Here is a 21,190-nt window from a genome sequence, read left to right on the forward strand (position 1 = left end):
GACCAAAACATCAGCCAGGAAGCATAGGAACTAAGAAGTGGTCTGTGGTCACCACCTGCAGAACCACTCCTTTATTGGGGATGTCTTGCTTATTGCCTATAATTTCCACCTGTTGTCTGTTCCATTTGCACAACAGCATGTGAAATTGTCAATCAGTGTTGCTTCTTGAGTGGACAGTGTGATCTCACAGAAGTGTGATTGACTTACATTGTGTTGTTTAAGTGTTCCCTTTATTTTTTTTGAGCAGTGTAGTTACTTGTATAATGTATAGTTACTTGTAACAATTGTAGAAAAAAAAATAGAGCATGTAAAAGGAATCTGTAGCATTGGAAATAGACAGGACTGTTTTGCAATAAAGACTTTTCCTATTTAGGGGTGGATGCGCTGCCGACACACTCAGTTACAGCAGAGCAAGCTCCCTGCTGCTGCCTCCATAGCTCTGTGTGTCCACTCATGACTGCGGATTTCCCGCCAGCATCACAAGCGCTGTGGATGCACTCCCATGTGAATACACCTAATCTGTAAATTTTGTGACTAAAAGCCACAAAAGATGAGAGGTTCAGATACCGTGTTTGAAATATAAAGGAAACCTCCATGAATATAAATTCATCAGGATTGGGATTTGTGACCTCAATGTTACAACCTTCTAATAATGCACACATTTTAATCCTTCTTCCCTAAACATCACTCCCTTCAGTAGTGACAGCAGTGTCCCTACCCCATTTACCTAAAGAATTAGGCTGGGTTCACACCACGTTTTTGCCTGCCGTCGGGAAACCGCAATACGTCCGAAAACGAAGCAGACCGGAGGCTGCGGTTCACTCCGGTCGGCTCATAGACATGCATTAAATATGGTTCCCGAATACGGCTGAGTGCGGGCGCCGCGATTAAGCCCTGCCCCCCCTCCGCCCAGCCGTATACGGGAACCGTATTTAACAAAACGTGGTGTGAACCCAGTCTTAGTCTAACCTTAAAATGATCTGCTTTATGTCACAGGAAGTAGTGACCTGTGTGTTTGAAGCAAATCCATACAGTGATTAGATGCAGTAATGATTCTACTCCTATAGAAATATCAACTGGAACTTTATCTCCTAATGCACACGAATCTGTGAAACATGTAGAGATACATAAAAAAAAATTAAATAAAAAAAAAAAAAAATCCACTTTCTGCCCATTAGGCAATAGTGGAAATTATGTGGAGACCTTCTACTCTATGGTCTGAAATGATTTACGCAAACTTGACAACATACCAGTTACTAGAATAACAGATAAAATGTAACCCTGGCAGAAAGAAGAGGATTGAAAGCCTTGAAAAACAAAGTAAATATTAGGCCTGCTGATAAAGAGGGGGGGGGGGGGGGGACTGTCCTCCTTGATAGGTCAGATTATATTAAAGTGTATTCTGTAAGATTCAGAGTATTTATCAAGTGTTGCCATCTGACCCCTCTCTGGAATATTTTACAGAATACAATACTTTGATTAAAAATGAATCTTTGATTTTAAATAAAAAAAAATAAATAAATAAAACTACCAGCTTCCAACTTTTTATTATTTTTCGAAAGTCTACAAGGACGAAAAAAATAATGGGGCAGCTCAATAATCTGTCAGCACCATCAGTTGTCATTTTTCTCACTTTATCTCTTCTTACAGCAATATGTAATACATTTACCATCCTTTCTGAAAGATTTGATGCAACTCCTAAAGTGAGTTGCAAGCCTATCCGAATGAAGATGCTCCGTTACTTTTATCTCTTGATGTAGGTGGCATGGCTTGGATGCTGAACTAAGCGGTCACAAGAGCCGGAGCTCCCGCTGCTCAGCACCAAAAACCCTGTAATTTACCCTGAACGGTGGCCGGAACTGACCCCTGCAGCTCTCTGGGGCTGGGGGAGGACCTGGGGACCTTTCCGGAGCACAGTGGTGACACGAGCGGTGGTCCGGAGGTGGGCACTCCTGAAGACGGGCGACGGACCTGGTGAACGGCGGCATCCTGGTGCTGGACTGAGTCAGGTCAGCTGGGACTGACAGGCGGCAGTCCTGCTGCTTTACGGTGCCGCCGGCTGTTGTCATCCATCCATGGGGGGGTGCTGCATCTTGGCCGGAAGATGGAGACAGGGCACCGCCATTACAGGCTTCATGGGCGTGGCTTCCCTGTAGTCTAGGATACTCCCGAGCTCTGCTGTGCTGCGTTGGCCTGGTGTGGCTTCCCTGTGTCTGCTGCGGCAGGAATGGTGGAGCTCAATACCCTCAACTGGACTGGCTCTGCTACCTCCTGTCCTACCATTAGGGGTGCTTTGTAACTCCTGGACTGCCTCTCCCTCTGGTGCTCCTGTTGTTTTGGGGCCTCTCCCTTTGGGTGGGATTCGAGACTTGGGTGGGATTCGAGACTACAGAGGCCTGTGAGTACTCTAGTGACTTGTTGCTGTATTGCTGGGACTTGTGGTGCTCTGCGGTTGTAACCCGTGGTTTCCTATCCGCTGGGAATTCTGCTCTTGCCCTGTGTGCCTCATCTGCTGCATCCCTTGAATTGGGCCTCCAGTGACTTTCTACCTGCTCTCTGTTTGGCCCTGCTGACCATGGGTGGTCCCCCGTGGTAGCAAAAGGAATAAGAAATCTAAACTGAATGATGGGGCTTCAAGGCCGACCTCTGATGAGGATGCCTCCTCTGATTACGGGTCCTCCCGCTCCTGTGGCCCTTCACACCGGGGTCCTGGTGCTCAGACCCTGCTTGCTGCTAAAGTATCTGTGCAAGCTGCAGAAGCACTGAGCCAGTTCTCCATGGATCTGGACCGTCCTAGGGGTGATTCTCCTGATGAAGCGGAACCTCTGCGAAACGCGTTGCATTATGGGAATAAAGTAGAAGTTTTACTCTCACCTTGGTTTCAAGCGCCTCTTTGACTCTGCCTATATTGGAGGAAATTGGATTGGATCTGTATCTGTGAAAGGTGGAGCGGCTGCTGGAATGCACTACACTGTATGCACTCTTATCCATGGTTGTACTTGGATGCAGTACAACCCCACTTGGTAAGCGCATATTCACATTCTGCGTTACCTGTACACCTTGCGGTATCACACTAGGGAGCGTTTCCTGCTCTGTTTTTTATTCTGATCCTCCACTGTCATTAGTAGAAGGATCTCCGTCTCCACCTCAGCAACAGTCTCCTGATCGTCCTGTGTATGATGCTGTTGCCCTTGATTAGTGGTTTTCTGAACTTTTGGCTCCTGTCAGTCCATATTAGTGACCAAAGTTGATGAACTGTGGCAGGAGTTTGTAATTTTACAACATGAGACTCAAAAGATCCGTGAGTGCACTGAGGAGTGGGAGCGCAGAGTCTCTACGGTGGAAGACACTCTACACCTGCTCCCGGTGACAGGTCACAGGAGTTGTGAATCGTCTGGATGACATAGAAAACCACTTGAGGCACAATAATATCCGCCTTGTAGGCCTTCCTGAAAAAGTAGAAGGAAATATAATCTTGTGGTGTTCTTGGAAACATGGCTGAAGGAGATTCTTCCAGCAGACACTTATTCTTCCTACTTCTCTGTTGAGCAGGCCCGCCAAGTTCCGGCGCGGCCTCCTCCTCCTGGTGGCCCTCCACTTCCCTTCCTGGCCAAGTTTCTCTACTTCAGGGATAGAGATGCCATCCTCCGGGATGTGCGTATCAAAGGCGAAGTTATTTGTGATGGAAGCAGTGTGTCCTTTTACCCTGATTTCTCAGTTAAACTTTGCAACCAGCGGTTGCAGTACACAGAGGTCCAGGCAAAGCTGTGAGCCAAGGGCTATCACTACTCGATGTTGTTGTATTCTTCTAGCCTACGAGTGGTGGATGGGGCCTACACTAAGTTCTTTACCTGTCTGACTTAAGCTCTTCACTGAATAGACCCCCCCGCCTGTCAGACCGCGGTACTGAACTGTTCTGCACTGTCGTGCTGAAGACTGCTCTTCGTGAAAGTCTTTAGTTAGTGGTTAGGGAGTCAGTTTTTTGCTTAGGGCTTCCAGAGGTTCCAGTTTCCTTAAGGTCTCTTGGGGTAGTTTTTTTTAGTTACCAGCCGCCTTAGTTCTTGCTGAGGTGGTGGGAGGGATTGTGTTTTAATAGATTAGTCTTCCTCGGCATCCTAGGCGCCCATAGTAGTTCGAGTTTTGGGTCTGGGTCTACACTCTGTTAGGGAACAACTGGTTAATATGTACTATTTAGTGTTAGACAGGGTTTTCTTGGAGATGTTTTGTTCTTGCCTTGTTGCATTTGTATTTATGTTCTGTGTATGTGCCCTGTTTGTCTTTTTGTTGGTTGTGTGGGGTGTGTGTTGTCCCGTTGCTCAGGCCTCCCTCGTCCTGGTCCTACGTTGGTCTTCTATGTACTATACCTTTTCATGATGGGGACATTAAAAGTGGTTAGTTGGAATGTTAGGGGGTTCAATTCTACGTTTAAGAGGGCTTTATCTCTTGACTTTGTGAAACGCCAGTCTCCTCATATTATTTGTCTACAAGAGACTCATGTTAAGGGTCAGAAAGTCCTTGCCCTTAAAAGGGCCTGGATAGCAAGAGGTTACCATGCCTCGTACTCCACATATGATAGGGAGGTCTCTGTGTTGGTTACCAAAACCTTGCCGTTGGTTGTATCTCAGGCTGCCTGTGATCAATTTGGGATGTTTGTTATTTTACATTGTTCTCTGTGGTCTTTCTCCTTTTGTTCTGGTCTCTGTGTATGTGCCCCCTCCTTTTCAGGTTTCGGTGCTGGAGCTCATTACTAACAAATTGCTATCCTTTCCTTCTGACCGTGTCCTCTTCATAGGAGATTTCAACGTTGTTCCTGATCCAGTCCTTGACTGCACCAGTGCTGCTGATCCTGGCTCCTCTTCGTTTAATACCTGGCATTTGGTGTTGGGCTTGATCGATCTCTGGAGGTGGAAAATACCCTACTGCATCCTCTTTCTCCTTTTAGTCTGCGGCCCATAGGTCGTTCTCTCGCATTGATCTTGCTCTGGCGTCTGAGGATCTCCTTCTGGCGGTAAGAGAAGTTTCCTACACCACTAGGGGGATCTCTGACCACTCTGCCGTATTGGTAGTTTTGCTCCTCGACCCTAGTCCCAGTTCTCATATATGGTGCATGCATCCTTGCTGGCTGCAAGCTGAGGCAGTTGTGGAGGCTCTAGGGGTTGCCCATACTGGGACAACAATGCTTCTTATCCTGACCCTTTAGTGAAATGGGATGCATGCAAAGCTACAATTAGCAGTGCTTTCATAGCGGGGGTAGCGGGTCAACGGAAACTTAGGTCAGCCATGGAGAGTAAACTGCTGCAGCATGTGGCTGTCTTGGATGCTGAGTATGTTAGGAATCCGTCCCCTGAGAATGAGAGGCCATGGGCTAAGGCTCAGAGGTCTCTGTTGGTTCTCTGGAAAGATATGGTCCAGTTGCAGTTAGCTGATCGGGAGGCTGACCAGTTTGAATTTGCGGATAAGAATGGTAAACTATTGGCGTATTTAGCTAGGGCTACTCGCCCGCCGTCCTCAATCCCTTGTATTATGGGAAGTGATGGTATGGTAGTGGCAGATCCTCAGATGATTAATTCTGTCTTTAGGGAATTTTACTCCTCCTTTTATGATGCTGTTTTTATGCCTTGTCATGGGGAAATTCTCTCATTCCTGCAAGATTTATCCCTCCCCATGCTTAGTCGTGCTCAGGCAGAGGCATTAGATGCCCCCTTTACGTTTGAAGAGGTGACACAGGCTATACGAGATCTTCCTCACGGGAAGACCCCGGGTTCGGACGGGATGGTAGGTGATTATTACAGGATGAATGAGGAGCAACTGGCCCCTGTACTTCGCAATCTGTTTCACCCAATAGCTGTTGCCGATGCCCTTCCAGACTCTATGAGGGAAGCGCTCTTTGTTGTGCTTCCTATACCTGGAAAGAACCCAGTGTTACCTGGCTCCTATGGACCTATTTCCCTTTTGAATGTTGACATTAAGATTTTGGCTAGAGTCTTGGCCACTCGTCTGTGCGGGGTTATCTGTGCTGTCATTCATTCTGACCAAACAGGGTTTATGCCAGGTAGAGCTTACTGATGTGGATGTGAAGCCTTAACATAGCTGCGGTGGGGGAGGGCTTTCCTACTGGTGTGGTTGTTAGTCTAGATATTTATAAAGCCTTTTACTATGTATTGTGGCCTATCTTTGGGAGGTGCTGGGTACGTTTGGGTCCCCGATTCTGTGCTTGGGTTTGCCTGCTATATGAAAATCCTAGGGCCCGTATCTGCACTAACTTAAATGTTTCTGCTCTTTTTCCTCTGAGTCGTGGGACGAGGCAGGGGTGCCCGCTCTCTTCCTATTTGCGCTGGCGATAGAACCTTTAGCAGCAGCCATTCGTAGAGACCTGGATATCTGCGGTATATTGTAGAGAAGGTTTCTCTTTATGCAGATGATACTCTGGCATATGCTGAGGGTTCTCTAATGTCCCTTATGGACTTACTTGATCGATTTGGTGCAATCTCGGGCTTGCAGTTTAACTGGGCTAAATCCTCCATAATGGCACTTTCATCTGGGGTCCCTCTCTTCCGACTGGGGTGCAGGTGGTTCCTCCCTTCTGATACTTATGAGTGGAGGTAACTCTGTCCCTGTTAGACTATATCCCTCTGAACCTGGAGCTTCTTTTGCGCTCCACTGTGGAGTGACTGACTGCCTGGTCCGCACTCCCTCTCTCCCTAGCTGGCAGGATCAATACATTTAAAATGATTTACCTCCCTAAATTCCTTTATCTTTTTCACTTAGCCCCAATCATTCCCTCCAGGAAATATTTTAATATGCTTTGTGGTGCTCTGGGATCCTTCTGTTGGCAGGGAAAACCTCCCAGACTCGGTCGGGCCCTTCTCCAGGCTCCCAAGCGGCATGGTGGCTTAGTTGTCCCTGATGTGTATAACTATTTTCTTGCCTCCCAACTAGTTTATGCAGCGTGGTGGATCGATCTGGATTTGTCGAACTCGGCGACTGCCCTGGCTGGTGCGCTTATGGGGTCCTATGAAACTCGGACTAATACACTCTACAGGTATCACTCTAGTTCTTCCTTTCCCACTCCTCTGTTAACTATAGCTAAAGTGTGGTCCGTGGTGTCGACTAAATTTCCACAGCCTCTGGTATCTTCTAGGGCACCCTTTTGGGGAATGTACATCTACCTCACCTACATGGGTTACAGGAGGCCAGTTTTTAGGGTTCTCACAGTGTCAAATTTGTGATCCACATGTTCCAGGAGGATCAGGTTTTCCTATCCTTTTTGGACACAAGGGAACTTTATGGCATCCCTGGAAGTGCCTGGTTTAGGTATTTTCAGCTCCGGCATGCGGTTCAGGCGCAGTTTGGCTCCCTGGCGTTTACTCCTGAGTTTTCTGAGATGGAGCTTCTCCTGGGAACCACGGATCTATCTAAACCTCTTACTCAGTCCTATGCCCTTCTCCAGTTACTGGAGCCTAGCCCTTTCTCCCTAGCCTTTCCTACGGGTGGTTGATATCCCGGGTTTGTCCGAGTGTCAGTGGAAGGAGGTTGAAGGTGTTCTTACTATTCCTCTGTGGTTAGCGGTAGAGAAATGCTGATCCAATCTAGATATGTCTTGAGTTTGTATTACACCTCTTCTAAGCTTAAGCGTATTGGACTTTCTCATTCTGACCTGTGCTTTAGATGCTCTTCGGAGGTCGGTACCTTCTTGCATGCATTCTGGGAGTGTTCCGTCATTGCTGTCTTCTGGAGCGAACTGATGGGGTTTCTGGCTGATCATTAAGACTTCCTTTTTATACTCAACCCTGTGGCTTGCCTGTAGGGGGTTATTAATTACTTGATCTCTAGTGCACATAGATGTTTGCTCATTCGTTTCCTGCTATTTTGTGCCCGGAATGGGGTATTCATGACTAGGGCTGGGCGGTATACCAGTTCATACCGAATACCGTTTTTTTCCCCCTCATGATATGAATTTTGCCCATACCGCAATACCGGTCGGGCCCCTCCCCCCCTCGAATGAGTGAATTATCAGCCACAGCGCCCTGTCCCCACATCGGGGAACTAATCATATTTGACCCGCGAGCGCTATTCTGCTTACCCCCCCCCCCCCCCCCCCTGAATTATCAGCGCAGATAATCTGTTCCCACATCATGTCACCCGCGTGCGCTCCTCTGCTCATCCTCATACGATTTGTGGGCTGCTGGCACTAGAAATCTGTACTACAAATAACGCTGCAAAAATAAACAAAACAAACTTTAACTTACCTTCCGACGTGGTCCCTCTTCATGGTCCCTCCGCTGCGGTCCTGGGGATGGGAACGTCAGAGCCATTAGCCTATCACCGACCGCAGCGATGTCCCGCCTCGGCCGCTGATAGGCTGAGCCCACTGTCATGTAAGGAGCATACATTACAGCACGCTCAGCCTATCACCGGCCGCAGTGATGTCCCGCCCCGGCCGATGATAGGCTGGCTCTGTCACTTTCACGTCCCAAGGTAACTGCAAAAGGACCACAGCGCAGGACAGTGAAGACGGTAGCAGAGCAACGGGGGAACGTAGGCAGGTTAGTTAGTCTATTTTTGCAGCCCGGGAAACGTTATTTGTAGTACAGATTTCTAGCGCTGGCGGCCCACAACTCATAGGAGGATGAGCAGAGGAGCGCACGCGGGTGACATGATGTGGGGACAGCGCAGCTGATAATTAATTGTGAGGGGGGGTGTTGGGAGAGAAGCTGCGCCCAGGTCACATCGGGGGGTAATACCGTTAAATACCGTGAAACCGCCATCACTTAAAAAAAAATACCGTGATACACGTTTTTGCTCATACCGCCCAGCCCTAGTCATGACATGGAAGGATACATCCACCCCTCTGCTGTTTCGGTGGTTAACTTGGGTAAATAAATATGTCCCATTGTGCAAGCCTCTATATGTGAGATGTAGATGCCCTAAGAAATTTTACATCGTATGGACGCCCTGGCTTTTGTTGGATGTCTTGACCCGCCAATCAGATTGACTCAGTAGGCCGATATGGGGTACTATTGCACTTCACGAGAGGGGGCTGGGGTGGGGGGGGGGGGTTGCCGGGAAGTGTACTTGCTTGTATGTCTGGGTGTTTTTGTGTTGGGCCTCCTCTGGTCGGGTCTCAGACTCATCCTTCTCTTCCACTGGTGCTCATCCTGGTGTAATCTGCCTCCTTGTTAGCGTTTCAATGCTGGTCTCTGGGACCTTCGGGGAGTGCTATTGTCTATGTTGCTATCATTTTGTCATGTTGGCGGAGTTTGTTATTAAAAATTGCAAAACTTAAATAAATACTTTAAAAAAAAAAATCTCTTGATGTAAGTGCAATGTACTCCAACATCACAGAAGAAAAAGCGGAAGTAAAATACTTTCTTGATAATGATGATGCCATCAGTGACCCACAATCCAAATATTTTATCAGCTCCATAATTTATATTTTACAACACGATAGATAATATTTATCAAACCGTGTGAGGGGAAAAAGTGGAGTTATTTTCCCACAGTGACCAATCACAGCTCAGCTAACATGCTCTGGTAAAATGAAAGCTGAACTGTGATTGGTTGCTGTGGAAAAGTAACTCCACTTTTTCCCCTCACACAGTTTAATAAATCTGGGCCAATATCATCTTTAATGACCAGACTTTCAAACAGGTGCAGGGATGTGCTATGGGGACTCGATTCGCCCTAAGTAAAGGACATTTTTACATGTGGCTTTTGAGTCTCTCCACATCGTGGATCCCCACATCCTGTTTTATAAAAGATATATTGATGACTTTATCATCATGTGGAACGCTACAGAAGACGAAGCCCTGGAGTTTCTTGCTCGTATTAATAAGAATGATTTGGGCCTGGTATTTACCCCCACTATGTCCAGAACTTCATTGGTTTTTCTGAATCTCAAACTTTTCAAGGACAAGACTAAATGTTTATAGACAGATGCACTTTAAGAAAGTGGATGTTAACAGCTTCCTCACTACAACAGCTGTCACTTTCCCAAGTGGCTTAAAAATACCCCTTATGGCCAATATTAAAGGGGTATTCCAGGCAAAAACCCTTTTTTCATATATCAACTGGCTCCGGAAAGTTAAACAGATTTGTAAATTACTTCTATAAAAAAATCTTAATCCTTCCAATAGTTATTAGCTTCTGAAGTTGAGTTGCTGTTTTCTGTCTAACTGCTTTCTGATGACTCACGTCTTGGGAGCTGTCCAGCTCCTATGGGGATATTCTAACATCATGCAAGGGATATTCTCCCATCATGCACAGCTCCCGTGACGTGACATCATCATTGAGCAGTTAGACAGAAAACTTCAGAAGCTAATAACCATTGGAAGGATTAAGATTTTTTTAATAGAAGTGATTTACAAATCTGTTTAACTTTCCGGAGCCAGTTGATATATAAAAAAAAAAGTTTTTGCCTGGAATACCCCTTTAATGTATTAGAAAGAACTGTAGTAGAGATAGTGACTATGTAACACAGTCTAAAGTTTTGCAAACTCGTTTTTAGTACTTCTTTTAAAAGGGCCAGTTCATTAAAACAAAAAGACCTTATCAAACAAAGCAGTAAAAATATACAAAAACTAAAAATAAAACTACCATTGATAAATCATTAAGAAGATACAACTTCATTACCACATATAACAGTGCACCTAACAAAGTGCGGATTATTTTAAATAAACATTGGTCCACTTTTTAGCTGATCCGATTCTTTAAAAACTCTTACCTACAAAACAGACCATAACATATTATAGGGCCAAAACTCTTTGCAATCATCTTGCACCCAGCAGGTTGAAGAATCTAAAAGTAAAAACTAATAGCTGTTTTTACAAAAACTACCTGTTTCGGCACTTTCCGATGTGGAATCTAAAGACGCCTATGCTGTAGGTGGATTCCTACCTCTGGCATAAATAGCATTGTTTCTTGTTCCACTGATGAATGTTTATTATTGAGAGAGCATAATAACTGCTCCTCCTCTTATGTGATTTACTTGCGAATGTGCAAATGTGGCATAAATATATAGGATGGATGGTCCAGTGCCAGGGGCAAGGATGAATAAACACTGTCACAATATTAACAATAATTTTATGCAACACAGCGTTTCCCGTCATATTACATTGTCCCTTGCCGGTGAAACTGATTGCCTCACGGTTTGTGTTATCAGATTGATTGGAGTCGATGTCCTGAACAGGTTTCAAGGTCTCATTAACAGGGAATCCTTTTGTATATTCTGGTTTAATACGTTAATTGCCAAAGGGTCTTACCGAATGCATAATAAGTATGGAATCTAATAAGTCTGTTTTTTTTATTTTTATTATCATTATCATTTTGATTGATTTTATACATTGTTGTTTCATTCTTGGAATTTTATGTATATTACCTGTAGTTTCGTATACCTGATGTTCCGGCATGTCACTTCCTGTGATGACGTTCCCAGGATTTTCTGTATATATTCCCTGTCTTTTGTTCACTTGTTATCACGCCTGATGAAAGGGCAGTTAATGCCCAGAAACGCGTTATTTTTTTTTATTGTATACACACAAGTGTTTTATACCTATGCCTCAAGATCCTGATTTACCAGCAGCACGACACATGCTTCCGATATTCTCTCTCTCCACCATTTACCCATCAGATGCCATGATCAATACAGATCATGACATTTCAAGTATCTACATGGCTCAGAGGCACTCATCGAAACACCTGCAGCGTGATAATTTAAGATGGCCAGCGGGAGCAAGGCTTACCTTCTCCTGGCAAGCTCTTGCAATCTTCTCCTTTGGTCTGCCTTCTGGCAGACCAGAGAAATAAATGGCAGATAAAACTGCTATTAAAAGTTCTCTTTGGGACTAAGTAAAAATTTTAATAAAAGTGAATAAGCCCCTCCCTCAGTAAAAATCAAATGATCCTCTTTTTCCCATAAAAAAAAAAAAAAAAAAAGTACAACTACTAAATAAATAAACCTATTTGGTATCCCCACGTGTGGAGGTGTCCAAACTATTAATATATAATGTTAATACTGTGAGGTGAACAGCATAAACGTTAAAAAAAAGTCTAAAGTTGCAGATTTTTGGTCATATCCTGAAAAAACGTAATACAAAAAAAAAATTTTTACAAAATAAATTTGACCTTTAAGAGCAGTGAAAGATAGAAAAGAATGTAAAAATGGGTATCATTTTTATAACATTGACCCAGAATGAAGAGGCATGTCCGTTTTATCGTAAAGTGCACTACGTAAAAATTACTGTGCACTACGTAAAAAATATATTCGTTGTGCGGTACATTTTATGAAAGCAGTCAATACAGAGTATAATTGGTCACGCATAAAACAAGCCTTAAAGGGGTACTCCGGTGGATTTTTTTTAACCCCTTGATGCAAAACGCCATTTCTAAACGGTGCTGCAGTACAGGAGGGTTATGAAGCGAGCTCAGGAGCCGAGCGCACATCATACCTGCACGGTCCCGGCTGCTATCAGCAGCCAGGACCCGTGGCTAATGCCGGACATTGCAGTTCAGGCAGATGTCTGGCATTAAATCTTTAGACGTGGCAATCGCCGCGTCAGAAGTGAAAGCTTCCCGGCTGATCGGGACCATTGCGGTAAAATCGCAATGTCCCGATCAGCTAGGACGCAGAAGGGTGCCTTACCTGCCTCCTGTGCGTCCAATCGGTGATTGATTGCTCCAAGCCTTAAATCCAGTGCAATGGCATTTATCAGTGTACTGAATCATTGTACTGCATGTTATAGTCCCCTATGGAAAAAAAAATAATTTTTCGCGGGAAATTTGCTCGGAATTGCGTGCGGACATGGGGGAGAAAGAAATGAAGGTTTTTTCAGCCATTTCCGCGCAAATTGCGCGCGAATTCCGCGCAAATTGCCCACGAATTGCACGCGAATACGATGTAGGGCGGAATTTTTTTTTACCATTGACTTCAATTGATTTCTGCTAGCGGATTCCGCTTGAAGAATGAACATGTTCTTTCTTCAAGCGGAAAGGAATTCAGCGTCAGAATTCCGCTAGCAGAATTTCTGCAGTGTGAACAGGACAGCGGAAAAAACATTAAAGTCAGTGGGCAGAGGAGATGTGCATTAATTTGGAGAGGAGAATTCAAGAGGAATTACTCGAGTAAATTCTTCTTGAATTACTCCGTGTGAACGCACCCTAAACGTATAAATTTTCCCTCATGTAGTTATGATTTTTTTTCCAGAAGTAATACAAAATGAAACCTATGTAAGTAGGGTATCATTTAGGGATCGACCAATATCGATTTTTTTATTTAATTTTTTAGGGCTGATACTGATAATCTGTGGCCTTTCAGGCCGATAGCGGAAAACTTATACCGATATTCCGGTATAAGTTATCGGCTATTTCTCCCTCCCCGGCCCCGAAGAAGTCGCTGCAGATCATTGATTTAAAGCTGGTGCTTTAAATCAATGAACTGCAGTGGCTTTTGCTGGGCCAGAGACCGCCACCGCCACCCGCTTCTCTCCCCCTGCCTGTCCGGGGGTCCTCCCAACCACCGCCACTGTGTCCTTAAAGGGGTACTCCGGTAGAAAACTATTTTTATTATAAATCGACTGGTGCCAGAAAAATAAACAGATATGTAAACTGCTTCTAATCAGCTGCTGTATGTTCCAAAGAAGTTTTCTTTTTTAAATTATTTTCTGTCTTAGGCACCACGTTTTTGCAATACAGTTCCCATATCAAGTTTTTTGATGAAAAATTGATTCCTCAAAACCGGACTGAACTGTATCAAAACGTGTGTACAAATTTTAACCCGTATATGATTCAAAACCGTATATGGTTTGAAAAATGGTGTCCAGTTGCATCCGTTTTTATAAGAAAAAAAACTTATATGTTCTTAACTTGTCACTCCATTGATTGAAATTCCAAGAAAACTGTGCAAAGTCAAAAACCGTATGGTGAAAACCGAATGGAACCGTACGCACATACAGTTCTGTACAGTCCCCATTGGCCCCCATGTTAAAAAAAAAAAAAAAAAAGTATATGGTTTCCATACGGTTTTTCACCCGGACCAAAAACCTTGGAAGACTACAGTTTTGGGTATGGGAAAAAAACAGACAAAACCGTACAAGATGCAAAATGGACACAACCGGATGCATAATTTGGCATACGGTTATCAATACGGCTCCATACGGGTTTTGTTTGTATATGGGAACTGTATTCCATGTATTCACATGGTGTGAACACAGCCTTACTACAGTTCTCTCTGCTGACATCTCTGTCCATGTCAGGAACTGTCCACAGCAGGAGCAAATCCCCATAGCAAACCTGTCCTGCTCTGGACAGTTCCTGACATGGACAGAGGTGTCAGCAGAGAGCACTGTGGTAAGACAAAAGAAATTCATAAAGGAAAAAACTTCCATACAGCAGGGACAAAATGCACTTAGCCACTGTAACTCTAAACCACCATCTGTTTGCTAAGATGGATATTTGTTGCAAGGACATGGACTTAAGGAGCTTAAAGAGCAAATTATCTTCCCTTCCTTTTATGTGGTTCCTCCTGCGCCCTTATGGTTGCAGATATTACACAAGATCATTCTGAAAGTGGAGGTGTTGGTCCTCATATACATGTTATGGCCCGTTGATACAATCAATGATCAGGGGCCTGAAATTCCCCCTGGATCTTACAGCAGACTGCTTCCAAAGGTATAGGGACCTTCCTCAATCAATGTGGCTCCCGGCCCAGATTGTTCTCATTGCCCCGCATTAAAAATTTTATAATTACTGTCACGATCACACCCTATCGGTCCAGCCAAGACATTAGAGAGAGTGTGATGGTGCAAGGGTTAAGGCCACCAGACCTCTGGGTATCAGCAAGTCACCAAATTAACCCTTAGATAAACGTGTTTCCACCAGAGCTGCCTTCAGAAAGGTGAGCTCATATATTTAGAGATCAAAGACCAGAGCTGAATAATTAAACATTTAATCTGATAAAAGGTATCACAGTGCTGACTATATAAAAATACAGAAACAAATGACATACAGTTACAAAAATATGAAAGAGTTTAGCAAGGCAAGTTCACAAAACAAAAGATGAAGTTCTTACAGCATGATGATATAGCAGTCCATGAGAGTGAGTTCCAGCTGTTCTTAGGATGGTCTTGTCAGCTTGTTGCACAGCATTCAACACCCTGAGTCTAGCATTGTTTAAATATTATCTCTGCTTCTTTGGAGGGAAACTCCATTCCCCCCCTCCCCTCTGATCCCATCTCTCTTCCTGACCCCTTTATCTGTTTGATTATATGATGGGACCAGTGTGCATGACTTCAAAGGAGATACAAACAAACAGCCAGACCCCCAATAAAATGCAATACACAAACCCACAGTCTGAATGACCTCTCACCCATGTCTTGGATAATACCTCACACACAGTTATAATTTATAATACACATATAGGATTTTAATAATCAGGCCTTGGGCCTGACAATTACCTACAACCTAGGACTTGAAATAGATATAAAGCCATTATTTCTGAGTTTCTAGACTGGGGCTCGATCGTGGGACCAGAATTGTGACACCTAAATGAAACAGAACTGTCCCTTGAACCTGTCCTATAACAATGGTATGGCATCCAAAACCATAAAATTGGTGAGTTCAGCGTTAAATTTGGTGATCCCTAATTATTTGTAAAGCAAGCTGCGACATTTCGCTCTTCTATTTCCAAATATTCCTCGACTTGGAATGTAGACCTACTTTTAAAGTATTTGAGCTTCTCATTGGGGGCTATTTCCATTTGAAACAGGAGTTTAACTTGCATGTCTCCTAGCCTTGGACATAACGGCCAGGACATCCATACTTTTTTTTTCATATATATGAACCTTGGCTGTCAAAGGACACCACAAGGTTTTCACTTAAAGGGTTACTTTGCCCCTAGACATCTTATCCCATATCCTTAAGGAAACTCCAATAGAGCTAGACTTGATCAAAGATACTGATGACCAGTCACTATGCCTAGTAAATACCCTACTATCCTACCTAAACACCTCCACTCCTCATTGGAGACATCCAAAATCTCCTTATCACTTCCAGACCTCCTCTTCGTAAGGATAGATATTGGGAGCAATGTGTCACAGCCATTCCTTAAGAGAAGCAGTAGCATCCAAGACTGCTACTAGAGGGGTTCTCCTGTCAACCATCTTAAAATCGGCTAGATGGTCTCCAAACAAAACTTTAGTCAGATATTATTATTATTAGTGTCCTTTTGAGCTCGACAGCCTTCACTGGGGCTACCACCAGCTGTGTGCTAATCTACCCTATTGCTGTTAAGTGGCTCCCTCTCTGAAATTAACTAAGCAGTTTTCAAAATTTGTTCAAACACCCCCCCCCAATGTCGGCAACGGCAACATATTTGTAATTAATAAAGTTACTGTTGTTTCAAATTTATGGCCCACATTTATCAAACTGTGTGAGTGAAAAAAGGGAGATATTCCTACAGCAACCAATCACAGCTCAGCTTTCACTCAGCATGTTAGCTGAGCTGTGATTGGCTCCTGTGGGAAAATCACTCCTCTCCTCACTTATTTACACAGTGTTACCGCACCAGCAGAATAGTGAGTAGAGCTCTGGAGTAATACTGGATTTAAAGGTGCATGCACACCATGATATGTGCATCTGACAGCAATATCCAGAGGGAAAATTCCAAAACTGCCCGCTGCTGTATCCCTGGTAGATCAGTGCTGTTCACCATTAATTTTAATGAGCCCAACTGAATCAGGTAGGGTATATATGATTAACACCCTATGGTCTGTCCTCAGCTGTTCACAATGGCCCTGGCTGTACCCTCACCTGCAGTCTGATATTAAGCATTAGGCTAGAATTCCACCGAGGTTTTTTCATGCAAAAATGCAGATAAAAATGCACAGCGTTTTTTTCTGTGAAAAAAAAAAAACCACGGCCAGATGTTAGCTGCAAGTCAGTAGTGAACTGCAAAATGCCAGATCCACTTGGCATTTTTCATTTTGGCGTTTTTTTTTAATCCTTTGGGCGTTTTTCAGCTCTTTTGGGCTCAGAGGCTTGTTTTAAAAAAAAGTCCTAATGTATGGCTTTTTTTGCGGGAAAATCTTGGCGTTTTCCTCCCATAGAAGTCTATGGGAGGGAAAAAACACCAAGAAAAAGGCCATGTGGGTTTTAACGTTGGTGTTTTTGCAGGGGGCTTTTATTAATTTTTTTTGCAGAGGATTACGGTGGATTCGGAGGATTACTGCGCATGAACTGGATTTTTTTCCTTTTAATAAAACGTGGGGGAGTGTTTTTACAATAAAAATTTTCCGTTGTGTTTTTTTTTTTTTTAGAATGTAATCAGGCTTAGTAGTGGAAGCAGTCTTATTGATGGAATACATTACTAAGCCGGGGCTTAGCGTCAGCCCCCAAAACAGCTAGCACTAACCCCCAGTTAACCCCGGTACCCATCGCCACAGGGATGCCGGGAGGAGCCGTTACCAACAGGCCCGGAGCGTCAAGAATGGCGCTCCTTGGCCTAGTTGGTAACAGGCTGGCATTATTTAGGCTGGTGAGGGCCAGTAACAATGGTCCTCACCCACCCTGGTAACGTCAGGCTGTTGCTACTTGGTTGGTATCTGACTGTGAATAAAAATACGGGGAACCCTATGCGTTTTTTTTTTTTTCATAAATAAAAATGAACGCATAGGGGTCCCCGTATTTTTATTCACAGCCAGATACCAACCAAGTAGCAACAGCCTAAGGTTACCAGGGTGGGCGAGGACCATTGTTACTGGCCCTCCCCAGCCAAAATAGCGCCAGCCTGTTACCGCCTAGGCCCAGGAGCGCCATTTTTTATGCTACCAAGCCTGAAAATTCAATTTAAAAAAAAAAAGCACGACACACTGGGAAAATTTTATTTTAAACAACTCTCCCCCACAGCCCTCATTATCTATTTTATTAAAAGAAAAATCCAGTTCATCTGCAGTCATCCTCTGAATCAGCCGTAATCCTTTGCATACAAGGATCTGAAACAAGAAGAAACACAAAAAATTGGTTAGGACATTTTTTGCACTCCACTGCCCCAGCATCCGGAACATTTTGTTCTGAATGCTGGGTGTAGTTAGCGAGGGTCGTGACGTCATGCACACGCCCCAAGTGACATCACGCCATGCCCCCTCCCATAGACTTGCATTGAGGGGGCAAAGCGTGACGTCACCCGGGGCCTTGACATCACAATGGTCCGGCCCCGTGATCACAAATAATCACACCCGGAGCGAACATGCTTCAGGGACTGATTGTAACGGGGTGCTGCGTGAAAGATCACGGAGGTACCCAGCGGCGGGACCCCCACAATCAGGCATCTTATCCCCTATCCTTTGGATAGGGGATAAGATGTCTTAGTGCTGGAGTGCCCCTTTATTGCTTCTGGCCACACTGAACCAGTGTCCATCGTTACAGTGTTTTTTTTACACACGCCCCCAGAACTGCTGATTACCCCCTTGAAGTACACATACCCCAGGTTAGGAACTGCTGTTCTAGTACCTTGTCTCTGTTTTTGGGCGTTTTATTCATGACTGTTTATCCATGTTTGATGGCATTATTAGTGTTGGTACAACAAATAAATTGTTCACTCCATTGCCGCTTGGGTTGTTTTCCCATAATCTTTCCAATATTCCTCTTTTTAGGAGCTTCTGGCTAGCCACCATGTCTTCAGTTTCAAATTCTGAGGCAGTGGAGTCCTGTGATCGCAGAGTCTTCGTTGCTGCTTGGCACACAGCTTTTACTTTTCTCTGGTAGTATCATGAGGTATCCGCGTATACCCTATTGATGTTCCTAAGTGGCTGCGTATTCCCTAAGTACAATACCACTTGCAGGTCATAGATTCCTGCAAACTGTGCTAAATAAGTTGTTGAACACAAAATAAAATCCTCAACATATTCAGGAAGTGTAAACTCGCCCTAAGCCATGTTAAAAATTAAACTCCAATTTAGATCTGTTTTCATTCAGAATTTGTTGCTATGGAAAAATAACTTGTATTATGAAGAGCGCTATCAGATATTCATTCCTGGGTTTCTTAAAATTCTGAAGATGTTTTATAAATGTGTGCCAAAAAGTAGAGTAGAACATGCCCTCCTTTCTGTACTCAGCCTTTCCTTCAGTGCTGTTCTTTTTGACAACATCCATGAATCACTAAACCTGCTTCTAGGCAGAAATGTAATTTTACGTTAACTGAAAGACCAATGACTTTATAGATAGGGTACAATGTAAGGGTTTTGCTTGCTTTATGAAGCTCAGTGTGGTAGTGTTGCATGTTGTGAAGTGGCTGCAATGACTTTCAGACAGTACAATGTCTCTATGCTGTTTATTGCTTCTGGGATGCAGCAGCCTGTGGGTGTAGGGGAAACAAAAGCCTATTCTAACCTGTTAATCCTTGGTATTTGTGCTCATGAAAATATACCGTATGCTTGGAAAGTCAAGTTTACAAAGCTAAAACTAAGGATTGCAGTAGTTTACATGTAACATGCATTTTGAATAAGATAAATTCTAACATATGTTTCTCTGTACTTGGAAAAAGATACAACAAAATATTTTGTGATTTTTACTTAAAATAACTATGAATAAATGTTTATTATGTATCAGACGATAGAAACGGCTGCAGCCAAGATGGCATGTGGATTTATTTTTTCTGCACTGTCAGGCCATGTTCATAAGGCCAAAATTTGAGGAATGTCTGCCCGGAAAACACAGGTAAACATCCTGCACATTTAAATGTTCCCACATGGGATAGGACCCCTCGGAAATTTGCCGTCTCATAGACAGCAATGCAATGCCAAAAAGAATTTGCTGAAAGTATAGACATGTTTCTACTGACTCCAGAATCAGGATTTCTGCGGTAGAAACAGCCACTGAAATTCCGCTGTGAGCACAATGCAGCAGAAGCCCCTTGAAATCAACAGGACTCTGCTGAAGCAGAATTTACGAGCAGAAAATTCCTGCGGAATTCCGCTGTGTGATCATAGCCTAAGGTGTAGAATCCGCAGCAGATTTTGCAGCCATTACTTTAATGGGTCGGCTGAAAATCCGCAGATTTGCAGATTTTTCGTTGGCCCCCTTGAAGTCAATGGTAGCAATGATAGCAAATATGCAGCGGAAATTCCGCAGGTAATCCACCCGTGTGAACTTACCCTTAAAGGGGTACTCCGGTGCTTAGACATCTTATCCCCTATCCGGGTCTGATTACTGTCGATCACAGGGCCGACGGCGTGTGACGTCACGCTCCACCCCTCAATGCAAGCCTAAGGGAGGGGGCGTGATAGCTGTCACGCCCCCTCCCATAGACTTGCATTGAGGGGCGGAGCATGAGGTCACACGGGGGCGGAGGCGTGACGTCACACGGGGTGCCGCATGTCCTTTGGATAGGGGATAAGATGTCTAAGCATCGGAGAACCCCTTTAAAGGTGTTTTCAGGACAGGCCTATACAGTGAGTGGTGGCATCGGGTAACTGCAGCTCAACTCCCATTCTTTTCATGGCCTATACTGTTGATAGGTCATCATTCAATATGTCCCAATAGAACATGAAAGCACCAATCTACTTAAAATTTCTGGAGGCGGTTTTGAAGAAATTCATGAATCTCCTCCATAAGGGTACAGTCACATGAACCGCAAATGCTGTAGATTTTCCACAGTGGGGAATCTGATGCATTTTGTCTTAAAAATCTGCACCAAATCGTGCTGATTTGTTGGGTGTTTCAGCTGCAGGTTTTGGTGTGGAATTTAAAAAAAAAAAAAAAAAAAAAAGAGAAGAAATGTGCTTAAAATTCCATACTTGTCCTTGTATCACATTGTTGCTTATGTATTGCATACATCTATAGTCTGTTATTTATTTTCATCAACAGGAGCAGAAGTTGCAGTTCTGAGTTGGTGCAGTTCTGAGTTGGCGCAGTAAAACCCTGAGCTTGATGATCAGTCTGCTTGAGCACAGGTGGGTCACCGATCCACTTCTACTGTTTGGGTCTTTCACACGATGCTGCTGTTGCTGCTGTCAATCCTGTTTACCCTTGTTTTAGGATATGGTCACAAATGGCTATACCAGGGATGTGGAAATCCTTTTGCCCGACACCCGAGACATGCAGTTCCGGGCAGGTGAATTTCTATGACATTTAGCCCTGCTTTGGGCAAGTAGGGCTGGACAGACATCCCAGCGGCACTCAGGGTGTATGGAGCGGGCTT

General features: G+C 44.1%; 2 protein-coding genes across 5 annotated transcripts in view; one reads left to right on the top strand and one right to left on the bottom strand.

The window, feature by feature from the left end:
• Positions 1-21,190, bottom strand: part of WRN (WRN RecQ like helicase) — a gene marked incomplete in the record, with an annotated part of 240,253 nt that overhangs the window by 195,596 nt on the left and 23,467 nt on the right.
• The window catches only part of PURG (purine rich element binding protein G), an 80,843-nt gene that overhangs the window by 5,998 nt on the left and 53,655 nt on the right, over positions 1-21,190 (top strand). For all 4 annotated transcript variants that reach the window (XM_056569418.1, XM_056569421.1, XM_056569413.1 and 1 more), the window contains one exon: positions 20,857-20,942. The gene's annotated coding sequence lies outside the window, so the exon portion shown is untranslated. The remainder of the gene's footprint in view (positions 1-20,856; positions 20,943-21,190) is intronic.

This window comes from Hyla sarda, chromosome 1 (assembly GCF_029499605.1).
Source record: "Hyla sarda isolate aHylSar1 chromosome 1, aHylSar1.hap1, whole genome shotgun sequence".
Classification (NCBI taxonomy): Eukaryota; Metazoa; Chordata; class Amphibia; order Anura; family Hylidae; genus Hyla; species Hyla sarda.